Source organism: Calliopsis andreniformis, chromosome 3, assembly GCF_051401765.1.
Source record: "Calliopsis andreniformis isolate RMS-2024a chromosome 3, iyCalAndr_principal, whole genome shotgun sequence".
NCBI lineage: Eukaryota > Metazoa > Arthropoda > Insecta > Hymenoptera > Andrenidae > Calliopsis > Calliopsis andreniformis.
In genome coordinates, this window is record NC_135064.1 from 29476748 (window position 1) to 29488868 (window position 12121).

The following is a 12121-nucleotide window of genomic DNA, read 5'->3' on the forward strand; positions in this document are numbered from 1 at the left end:
GCGTAGTACGCGAAGATAAAGGAAATAGGAACAATCGTAGGGGTAAGAGGATGATAGGGAATACTTTAATTACGATACTAATTGATGTTACGTGACTCGCGGACGAGCTGTCATCGGCGGGAGAGGTTAAAAGAATCGCGAGAGCCACGCGTGGTCGAGCGGGAAAAACGGGTACAGACGAGCGAGGGTGTAGGTAAAGAAGATCGTTAGCACGAGGGTAAGAGTCGGTAAAAAGTTAAAGGTAAAGAAACATTAGAGAAGAAGTCAGGTATACCGACGCGAACGAGAGTGCTCGGGCACGACTAGAATAGGGCGGCAACGGCGTTAAGGAAGGGGCGCGTAAGGGGATTCGGACGGGAACGGAAAGACAGCGCGGACGGACGAGAAATAGATAACTGAGCCGCGAAGGTGCGTAGCCGGAACGCTAGAACGATAGCAGGGGAAATTCAGATTTTAAATCTTAGGAAAATTCTACACTTATAAGCGTGCACACGTGTATATGCGCATGGGCATAAGATAAAACTCAAATACCGTGCACATACGAATAGCGACGTAAGCAGCGAAAACAGTCGGGAAACTGTACACATCGAAAGCTTGCAATCGTAGAAATTATAATCACGTATAGGGATATGAATCGGTAAAGACGTCGCGCGGAAACACGAAACGGTACAGAAGAACGAACAGGGGAAAAAGGATTCCTAGTCCATAGTCGGGCGGGCGGAACCAGTAAATCACGGGGGCCGAGCCGGTTGCAGGGCTCGGGGGGAATATCGAAAGTAGCCGTGGTTAAGCGGCATGCACCGAGGCACCATCCTGGGATGGGTGAACGAGCGTTTTCACACGCCTGAAATCTCTCGAGGCGTCGTTCTCATTGAGAATGGTATGGTGTCACTCCCTCTTTCTCGGGGAGTTTCACGAGAGTAGAGTGATTCTTCTTCGCCTATCAAACAGGCAGGCACTCCTCCACCTAGCGGGTGGAGGGACTCGCGGGGAGAGTGGAAGAGGCTCTCCGCGAGATTTCGAATTTTTCGCTAACGAGCGAAACGTCAAAAGACAAGTAATTCTCGAGGAAACCCCGAGCGATTGCGAAGAATTATTATTTTTCCCGTTCTTTTCTTCTCTTCCCGCGGACCGCTCATTTGAGCCTCTCCTTTCGTTTGTGGCGTTCTACGGAGGGTCAGGGGAAATTTGGAAAATTCCCGAACAACCGTAGTACGTGAGGGTGATAAAAATTAAGAGAAAGCGCAGTAAAGAAGGCGAATCGTAAAACGATAAATAGTAGGGACGGTGGAGTGCTGACCAGATGTGCGACGGGTAGATGCATTTTTATATTCTCTCTCAAGGCCTAAAAATGCTGAAAGAAAAGGGAAAAATCTAAACAAAGAACAGGGAAAGCTGTAAAAAGGCCCGTTCGAAGTTTCACGCTCGTGAAGGACTGCAGATGTCCGAAAACACGTGCGAGAAACAATTACAGAGAACGTTCGAGAAGACTTTCCTTTTCCTTTGAATGGAGAATCTCGAGAGCATTTTTGAAGGAAGGTTTAGGAGACAATCGCGTAAGGGTGGCCACGTGCTCTTCGTCGTCACCCGCTCGATTGTTCGAATCGGTCATCTGTTTCTTGTCATTGGACATCGTTTCCCTGCCTAGAGACAGGGGATGGGACGGAATGAGGAGCTGGCCGAACAATGGCAAGGTCAAACGAGAAATCTTCAACGAGTGATTCTTCTTTAATTCCTTACAAAACATTGCTCGCACGCTCTCTTCCGTTCGGGTAAAATCACGCCTGGTAACGGGAGATTTTCGACTTTGTCTTCTGGTACGCATGCTGCGGCTGTCTCGCTTCGTTCCCTCTACGGCACGCTTCTCGTCGGCGTGGGTGGAGGGACAACGACGAACGAGAAGAGTCGAGATACTTACAAAATGGCGGCTTCTCGGAGGAGGGTGGTACCGGCGTTCGTATGCACCCTCGGGGAAGTTCGATGCCTGGAAGGTAGAGAGGGGGTACAGGAGCACGGCCTCCACCGGAGGCGGCGGTGGAGGCGCCGATCAGTGCTGACCAGTCTTCCGACGTGAAAGCATCCCGAGCATCCAAAGCATTCTTTATCGACTTCCGAGTCTTCTCTCGCGTATGAACACTTAGTGTTTGTCGTGTGTGCGTGGTGACATCGCTAGCGACGCGATCAGTGAAGCGAATATATTTGGACGTTATCGCATTCGTCTTCTATCGAAAAACTCTGAACACTTATAGTGACAATTTGACTTGAGCTTGGACTCTTTGTATTTGTGTGCGCAGTGATTCACACGAGGTCCAGACGAACAACTGCGAGGGGACGCAAAGGCCGCCGTGCTTCAAAGCTCGTGAAGGTAGGAAACTGATTAATCTCAACGTATAACGCGAAGAAATAACGAGGGAGTTGCCTTCCGTGACTTTCACGGACGAAGAGGAGCATTCTTCGTCTCCTCTTTACCACTTCGTCCCCAGTAAAAGCTGCTATCGTCGTTATTCTCTTCTTCTTCATTCTTCTTCCTCCTCATTTTTCTTCTTCTTCGTCGTCTGCGTCTCGACAGTTGTTCTTCTCTGCTCTTGTCTCTCACTCTCGCGCTCGTTCTCAACGGTACACACCTACGAGAAAAGAAGAATTTACAAACGAATCGGGGAAGAATTTTCAATACGTATAACGCGAAGAAATAACGAGGGAATTGCCTTCCGTGACTTTCACGGACGAAGGGGAGCATTCTTCGTCTCCTTTTTATCACTTCGTCCTCAGTAAAAACTGCTATCGTCGTTGCTATCATCGTCAGCATTATTCTCTTCCTCTTCATACTTCTTCCTCCTCACTGTTCTTCTTCTTCTTCGCCCGCGTCTCGACAGCTGTTCTTCTCCGCCCTTGTCTCTCGCTCTCTCGCTCGACGATACACACCTACGGGAAAAGAAGAATTTACAAAAGAGTCGGGGAAAAAACTTTCGATACGAGATCGCGATCGGTTTGAGTGCGCGGTGCACACGAGGGTAGAATTTACTCGCGAACGGGGACGCGCGTTTTTAACGGAACGACTATAGAAATCAGGGGACAGCAACCGTACAGACTCGCGATAGCTCTCGAACCCAACCACCCCTCCATGCGGATTCTTCCATATTTTCGCGTGTCAAAATTAGCTTTTTAACAATTCGATTATCGAGCCGCGGGGGAACCTCGAACGAATCCTAGAAGAAGACGCCACGGGGCCACGAGAGAATCGTCTTACACGGCTCTCTCTCTGTTGCTTAAGAATCTGAAGAAAACGGAAGGAGAAGGAACGTTGACGCGTTGACTTCCGGCGTAGAGATAGTACAAAGGCCCGTGGTGTCTCGAGGGAGAAAAATTCGAATCACCTGCGGAGAGGAATGCCGGGAAAAAGGAAAAAACATCAAGCGACAATCATTTTTCTTCACTGCTTCACTACTTTCCAGCGCGAAGCGTTCCGTCGGGAAAATAGTTTTCGAAAAACAAGAGTAGCGTAGCTTCAAGTTCGTTTCCTACCCGTCGCGGGACGTCGAAGGGTGACGAAACCACACAGCACTGCCCGAACGGGCTAACATGATAGGGCGTCGCTTCGGAGACGATCTCGGGATAAGTCCGTAGAATACAGAACCGCGAGACGTCGAAGAAGGGCGAAACCATAATTCACTGCCCGCGAGGGTTAGCTATACAGGGCGCTGCTTCTGAGACGATCTCGCGGACTTGCTCGCACGAGGGGATGGATTTCTCCCCCTCTCATACTACTAATTACAATTGGCGTCGTCCTCTTATGGCGAACGCCTCGATGATGAGAGCCTCGATCACTGGATCCGCGGACGGCAGAGGGGCTAGCCCGTAGAAGCACGCGGTAGAGTTCTCGCCCACCCCACTTGCAGTAGGTCTGGGTTAGGTCTGGGTTAGTCGTAAACATGCAGAGGAAAAGTAATTAGGCGCGCCGGGTAGTTTAGGAATCGTTTTTCAAAATCGAACACTCTGGAAAAATGAGCATTGTAAAAGGGGGGAATTAACGCACAATGCGAAGGCAGGGGCGGTCGGGAATAACGGGACTTAGTACAGGTCAGGGAACGAATATTCGTCGGTACGCGGAGAAATAAAATAATAAATGCAAAGAGAATAGGAAATTACTTGAGATAGGACACGCGAGAAACAAAAGACGAAACATAGGGACACGGACGGGATGAGCGGGACGAGGAGAAAAATAACAAATAGAATCACGAACGAGTATAGAAATATAAGAAAATCGCGAGGCAAATTGATAGAGGCGTAACGCGAGGGACGCGTATGTCCAAGGAAGGGCATCGAGACACACAATCTAACGTGTTTGCGACTGACGTTTGATTAATAAGAGAAGTAGAGTAATTACCGTATCTGGTCGACTGTACAGCTGAGGGGAAGATGCTTTGCGGGTCCCTTCGGCGAATCAGCAATCTGCGAAACTGTAAAAATAGAAGCTTACATATCGAGATTTGATCAAACGATCAGCGTCGCACTCGCGTCGGGGTGTTTGCGTAACGCGTAGTACGCGAAGATAAAGGAAATAGGAACAATCGTAGGGGTAAGAGGATGATAGGGAATACTTTAATTACGATACTAATTGATGTTACGTGACTCGCGGACGAGCTGTCATCGGCGGGAGAGGTTAAAAGAATCGCGAGAGCCACGCGTGGTCGAGCGGGAAAAACGGGTACAGACGAGCGAGGGTGTAGGTAAAGAAGATCGTTAGCACGAGGGTAAGAGTCGGTAAAAAGTTAAAGGTAAAGAAACATTAGAGAAGAAGTCAGGTATACCGACGCGAACGAGAGTGTTCGGGCACGACTAGAATAGGGCGGCAACGGCGTTAAGGAAGGGGCGCGTAAGGGGATTCGGACGGGAACGGAAAGACAGCGCGGACGGACGAGAAATAGATAACTGAGCCGCGAAGGTGCGTAGCCGGAACGCTAGAACGATAGCAGGGGAAATTCAGATTTTAAATCTTAGGAAAATTCTACACTTATATGCGTGCACACGTGTATATGTGCATGGGCATAAGATAAAACTCAAATACCGTGCACATACGAATAGCGACGTAAGCAGCGAAAACAGTCGGGAAACTGTACACATCGAAAGTTTGCAATCGTAGGAAATATAACCACGTATAGGGATATGAATCGGTAAAGACGTCGCGTGGAAACACGAAACGGTATAGAAGAACGAACAGGGGAAAAGGATTCTTAGTCCATAGTCGGGCGGGTGAAACCAGTAAATCACGGGGGCCGAGCCGGTTGCAGGGCTCGGGGGGAATATCGAAAGTAGCCGTGGTTAAGCGGCATGCACCGAGGCACCATCCTGGGATGGGTGAACGAGCGTTTTCACACGCCTGAAATCTCTCGAGGCGTCGTTCTCATTAAGAATGGTATGGTGTCACTCCCTCTTTCTCGGGGAGTTTCACGAGAGTAGAGTGATTCTTCTTCGCCTATCAAACAGGCAGGCACTCCTCCACCTAGCGGGTGGAGGGACTCGCGGGGAGAGTGGAAGAGGCTCTCCGCGAGATTTCGAATTTTTCGCTAACGAGCGAAACGTCAAAAGACAAGTAATTCTCGAGGAAACCCCGAGCGATTGCGAAGAATTATTATTTTTCCCGTTCTTTTCTTTTCTTCCCGCGGACCGCTCATTTGAGCCTCTCCTTTCGTTTGTGGCGTTCTACGGAGGGTCAGGGGAAATTTGGAAAATTCCCGAACAACCGTAGTACGTGAGGGTGATAAAAATTTAAGAGAAAGCGCAGTAAAGAAGGCGAATCGTAAAACGATAAATAGTAGGGACGGTGGAGTGCTGACCAGATGTGCGACGGGTAGATGCATTTTTATATTCTCTCTCAAGGCCTAAAAATGCTGAAAGAAAAGGGAAAAATCTAAACAAAGAACAGGGAAAGCTGTAAAAAGGCCCGTTCGAAGTTTCACGCTCGTGAAGGACTGCAGATGTCCGAAAACACGTGCGAGAAACAATTGCAGAGAACGTTCGAGAAGACTTTCCTTTTTCTTTGAATGGAGAATCTAGAGAGCATTTTTGAAGGAAGGTTTAGGAGACAATCGCGTAAGGGTGGCCACGTGCTCTTCGTCGTCACCCGCTCGATTGTTCGAATCGGTCATCTGTTTCTTGTCATTGGACATCGTTTCCCTGCCTAGAGACAGGGGATGGGACGGAATGAGGAGCTGGCCGAACAATGGCGAGGTCAAACGAGAAATCTTCAACGAGTCATTCTTCTTTAATTCCTTACAAAACATTGCTCGCACGCTCTCTTCCGTTCGGGTAAAATCACGCCTGGTAACGGGAGATTTTCGACTTTGTCGTCTGGTAAGCATGCTGCGGCTGTCTCGCTTCGTCCCCTCTACGGCACGCTTCTCGTCGGCGTGGGTGGAGGGACAACGACGAACGAGAAGAGTCGAGATACTTACAAAATGGCGGCTTCTCGGAGGAGGGTGGTACCGGCGTTCGTATGCACCCTCGGGGAAGTTCGATGCCTGGAAGGTAGAGAGGGGGTACAGGAGCACGGCCTCCACCGGAGGCGGTGGTGGAGGCGCCGATCAGTGCTGACCAGTCTTCCGACGTGAAAGCATCCCGAGCATCCAAAGCATTCTTTATCGACTTCCGAGTCTTCTCTCGCGTATGAACACTTAGTGTTTGTCGTGTGTGCGTGGTGACATCGCTAGCGACGCGATCAGTGAAGCGAATATATTTGGACGTTATCGCATTCGTCTTCTATCGAAAAACTCTGAACACTTATAGTGACAATTTGACTTGAGCTTGGACTCTTTGTATTTGTGTGCGCAGTGATTCACACGAGGTCCAGACGAACAACTGCGAGGGGACGCAAAGGCCGCCGTGCTTCAAAGCTCGTGAAGGTAGGAAACTGATTAATCTCAACGTATAACGCGAAGAAATAACGAGGGAGTTGCCTTCCGTGAATTTCACGGACGAAGAGGAGCATTCTTCGTCTCCTTTTTACCACTTCGTCCCCAGTAAAAGCTGCTATCGTCGTTATTCTCTTCTTCTTCATTCTTCTTCTTCCTCCTCATTTTTCTTCTTCTTCGTCGTCTGCGTCTCGACAGTTGTTCTTCTCTGCTCTTGTCTCTCACTCTCGCGCTCGTTCTCAACGGTACACACCTACGAGAAAAGAAGAATTTACAAACGAATCGGGGAAGAATTTTCAATACGTTTAACGCGAAGAAATAACGAGGGAGTTGCCTTCCGTGACTTTCACGGACGAAGAGGAGCATTCTTCGTCTCCTCTTTACCACTTCGTCCTCAGTAAAAACTGCTATCGTCGTTGCTATCATCGTCAGCATTATTCTTCTCCTCTTCATTCTTCTTCCTCCTCATCGTTCTTCTTCTTCTTCCTCGTCCGCGTCTCGACAGCTGTTCTTCTCCGCCCTTGTCTCTCGCTCTCTCGCTCGACGATACACACCTACGGGAAAAGAAGAATTTACAAAAGAGTCGGGGAAAAAAAAAAAAAACTTTCGATACGAGATTGCGATCGGTTTGAGTGCGCGGTGCACACGAGGGTAGAATTTACTCGCGAACGGGGACGCGCGTTTTTAACGGAACGACTACAGAAATCAGGGGACAGCAAGGACACAGACTCGCGATAGCTCTCGAACCCAACCACCCCTCCATGCGGATTCTTCCATATTTTCACGTGTCAAAATTAGCTTTTTAACAATTCGATTATCGAGCTGCGGGGGAACCTCGAACGAATCCTAGAAGAAGACGCCACGGGGCCACGAGAGAATCGTCTTACACGGCTCTCTCTCTGTTGCTTAAGAATCTGAAGAAAACGGAAGGAGAAGGAACGTTGACGCGTTGACTTCCGGCGTAGAGATAGTACAAAGGCCCGTGGTGTCTCGAGGGAGAAAAATTCGAATCACCTGCGGAGAGGAATGCCGGGAAAAAGGAAAAAACATCAAGCGACAATCATTTTTCTTCACTGCTTCACTACTTTCCAGCGCGAAGCGTTCCGTCGGGAAAATAGTTTTCGAAAAACAAGAGTAGCGTAGCTTCAAGTTCGTTTCCTACCCGTCGCGGGACGTCGAAGGGTGACGAAACCACACAGCACTGCCCGAACGGGCTAACATGATAGGGCGTCGCTTCGGAGACGATCTCGGGATAAGTCCGTAGAATACAGAACCGCGAGACGTCGAAGAAGGGCGAAACCATAATTCACTGCCCGCGAGGGTTAGCTATACAGGGCGCTGCTTCTGAGACGATCTCGTGGACTTGCTCGCACGAGGGGATGGATTTCTCCCCCTCTCATACTACTAATTACAATTGGCGTCGTCCTCTTATGGCGAACGCCTCGATGATGAGAGCCTCGATCACTGGATCCGCGGACGGCAGAGGGGCTAGCCCGTAGAAGCACGCGGTAGAGTTCTCGCCCACCCCACTTGCAGTAGAGTCACGCGGGGACGACGCCCACCGGGCTACTCGCCGACGGCGCGGAGCGCAGCGACAGGGGGGCGCGACGAATCACACACACACCGCCGGGCACCTCTTCGACGCGACCGAGACACGCGCCGACGGTCACCCCTTCGGCGCGGCGTCCACACGCGCCGACGGTCACTTCTTCTCGCCGCGACACACCCGCGCACGCCCAGGGGACAGCGCGACCACGGACCGCGACACCTCTTCTCGCGAAGTCGACCGCGACGCGCCGCGACACATCGCCGACACACCGCCGACACCACCGCGACTCACCCGCACACGCCCGCCCGCCGAGGGGACAGCGCGATCACGGACCGCGACACCTCTTCTCGCGAAGTCGACCGCGACGCGCCGCGACACATCGCCGACACACCGCCGACACCACCGCGACTCACCCGCACACGCCCGCCCGCCGAGGGGACAGCGCGATCACGGACCGCGACACCTCTTCTCGCGAAGTCGACCGCGACGCGCCGCGACACATCGCCGACACACCGCCGACACCACCGCGACTCACCCGCACACGCCCGCCCGCCGAGGGGACAGCGCGATCACGGACCGCGACACCTCTTCTCGCGAAGTCGACCGCGACGCGCCGCGACACATCGCCGACACACCGCCGACACCACCGCGACTCACCCGCACACGCCCGCCCGCCGAGGGGACAGCGCGATCACGGACCGCGACACCTCTTCTCGCGAAGTCGACCGCGACGCGCCGCGACACATCGCCGACACACCGCCGACACCACCGCGACTCACCCGCACACGCCCGCCCGCCGAGGGGACAGCGCGATCACGGACCGCGACACCTCTTCTCGCGAAGTCGACCGCGACGCGCCGCGACACATCGCCGACACACCGCCGACACCACCGCGACTCACCCGCACACGCCCGCCCGCCGAGGGGACAGTGCGATCACGGCTTATCCGCTCGTGCTTTTGCCGAGTCGGATCGCACGAGGAAGTCCTCGAGGAGGGCCTTTTCGTCTTCTTTTCTCTCTTTCCCCCTTTTCTCTTCATTCCTTATGATTTTCCTCATAGAGGAGAGGCGATTCTTCGGGGAGACTGGAGTGGAGAAATTCCGAAAAACTGAAAAGAGAATCGGGGTGAGAGTTGTCTTCAACGACTCTAACCTAAAGTAGAAATTAAAGTAAGAATACCTTTTAATAAATTCAAAAAAGATTCTCAAAGGTTTCGGGATGGAAGGGCTCGAGTCTCTGGTGGAGAATCACTTCTCGAAATTCTTCAAGCTCATGCGACGCTTCCCTCTTGGCGAAACGAAGTAAAGTAGAGTGTAGTATAACCTAGAAAATTAAAAGAAAACCACGAGACATTGAAGGAAAGGCGAAACCATACTACTCTGCCTAGTGTGCATGACAGATAGGGCGCTGCTCTGGAAATGATCTCGAGGACGCGAAAAATTTTATACGAAACTTCCATTCAAGTATTTGATGAGACATTGCAAGGTAGAATATATAGATACGCGAGGATAGAGTTCTCGAAGAGAGAGAGGTTGGGGGGCTGACTCAAACTGCTGTCGCAAGGCATTTGGATAGAGACGTTGCCCACCTTTCTGCTCTGAGGGTCGTTGCACAAAGATACAAGATACGGTAGAGTCGCGAATTTCCGTCGGACACGAGCGGGGAGAGGGGAGAGCTCAACCGACGGAAGAGAGAGAGGGCACAGGATTATGCACTCTCACGGGAGACCTTTGGAAAACTGTAAATAAAATTGAATATGTTATTTCTTGCTTGACGAAGTCGCTGGCCAAAGCGTGAGGAAAACGCACGGGCGGCGCGCTGAGGGGGGAGGGAACATGAGCGATGAACGTTTGATGTTTTTGAGTTTGCTTTGCTGTGAAAGAGTGAGTTTGCTTGCATGCCAATTGAAGAGAGAAGATCGTAAGCATCACCTGGAAGACTGGGGGGCGGAAGGGAGGGGGCATAGCGAGGGAAATGATTAAATAATTCATTAACTAAGTAACCGAGAGGGCCACGAAAATTGACGTAACGGGAAAATGGAAATGCGTAGAAAATGATACGTTACAATCGAGACGGCTAGAGGATATATGAGGGGCGAGTAAAATAAACAGGGAACCGAAGTGGCGAGGACGGAGAGGCGACATTAGAGAGGAGAAGGTCGAGGAGAAAATAAATAGTCGTAAACATGCAGAGGAAAAGTAATTAGGCGCGCCGGGTAGTTTAGGAATCGTTTTTCAAAATCGAACACTCTGGAAAAATGAGCATTGTAAAAGGGGGGAATTAACGCACAATGTGAAGGCAGGGGCGGTCGGGAATAACGGGACTTAGTACAGGTCAGGGAACGAATATTCGTCGGTAAGCGGAGAAATAAAATAATAAATGCGAAGAGAATAGGAAATTACTTGAGATAGGACACGCGAGAAACAAAAGACGAAACATAGGGACACGGACGGGATGAGCGGGACGAGGAGAAAAATAACAAATAGAATCACGAACGAGTATAGAAATATAAGAAAATCGCGAGGCAAATTGATAGAGGCGTAACGCGAGGGACGCGTATGTCCAAGGAAGGGCATCGAGACACACAATCTAACGTGTTTGCGACTGACGTTTGATTAATAAGAGAAGTAGAGTAATTACCGTATCTGGTCGACTGTACAGCTGAGGGGAAGATGCTTTGCGGGTCCCTTCGGCGAATCAGCAATCTGCGAAACTGTAAAAATAGAAGCTTACATATCGAGATTTGATCAAACGATCAGCGTCGCACTCGCGTCGGGGTGTTTGCGTAACGCGTAGTACGCGAAGATAAAGGAAATAGGAACAATCGTAGGGGTAAGAGGATGATAGGGAATACTTTAATTACGATACTAATTGATGTTACGTGACTCGCGGACGAGCTGTCATCGGCGGGAGAGGTTAAAAGAATCGCGAGAGCCACGCGTGGTCGAGCGGGAAAAACGGGTACAGACGAGCGAGGGTGTAGGTAAAGAAGATCGTTAGCACGAGGGTAAGAGTCGGTAAAAAGTTAAAGGTAAAGAAACATTAGAGAAGAAGTCAGGTATACCGACGCGAACGAGAGTGCTCGGGCACGACTAGAATAGGGCGGCAACGGCGTTAAGGAAGGGGCGCGTAAGGGGATTCGGACGGGAACGGAAAGACAGCGCGGACGGACGAGAAATAGATAACTGAGCCGCGAAGGTGCGTAGCCGGAACGCTAGAACGATAGCAGGGGAAATTCAGATTTTAAATCTTAGGAAAATTCTACACTTATAAGCGTGCACACGTGTATATGTGCATGGGCATAAGATAAAACTCAAATACCGTGCACATACGAATAGCGACGTAAGCAGCGAAAACAGTCGGGAAACTGTACACATCAAAAGCTTGCAATCGTAGAAATTATAATCACGTATAGGGATATGAATCGGTAAAGACGTCGCGCGGAAACACGAAACGGTACAGAAGAACGAACAGGGGAAAAAGGATTCCTAGTCCATAGTCGGGCGGGCGGAACCAGTAAATCACGGGGGCCGAGCCGGTTGCAGGGCTCGGGGGGAATATCGAAAGTAGCCGTGGTTAAGCGGCATGCACCGAGGCACCATCCTGGGATGGGTGAACGAGCGTTTTCACACGCCTGAAATCTCTCGAGGCGTCGTTCTCATTG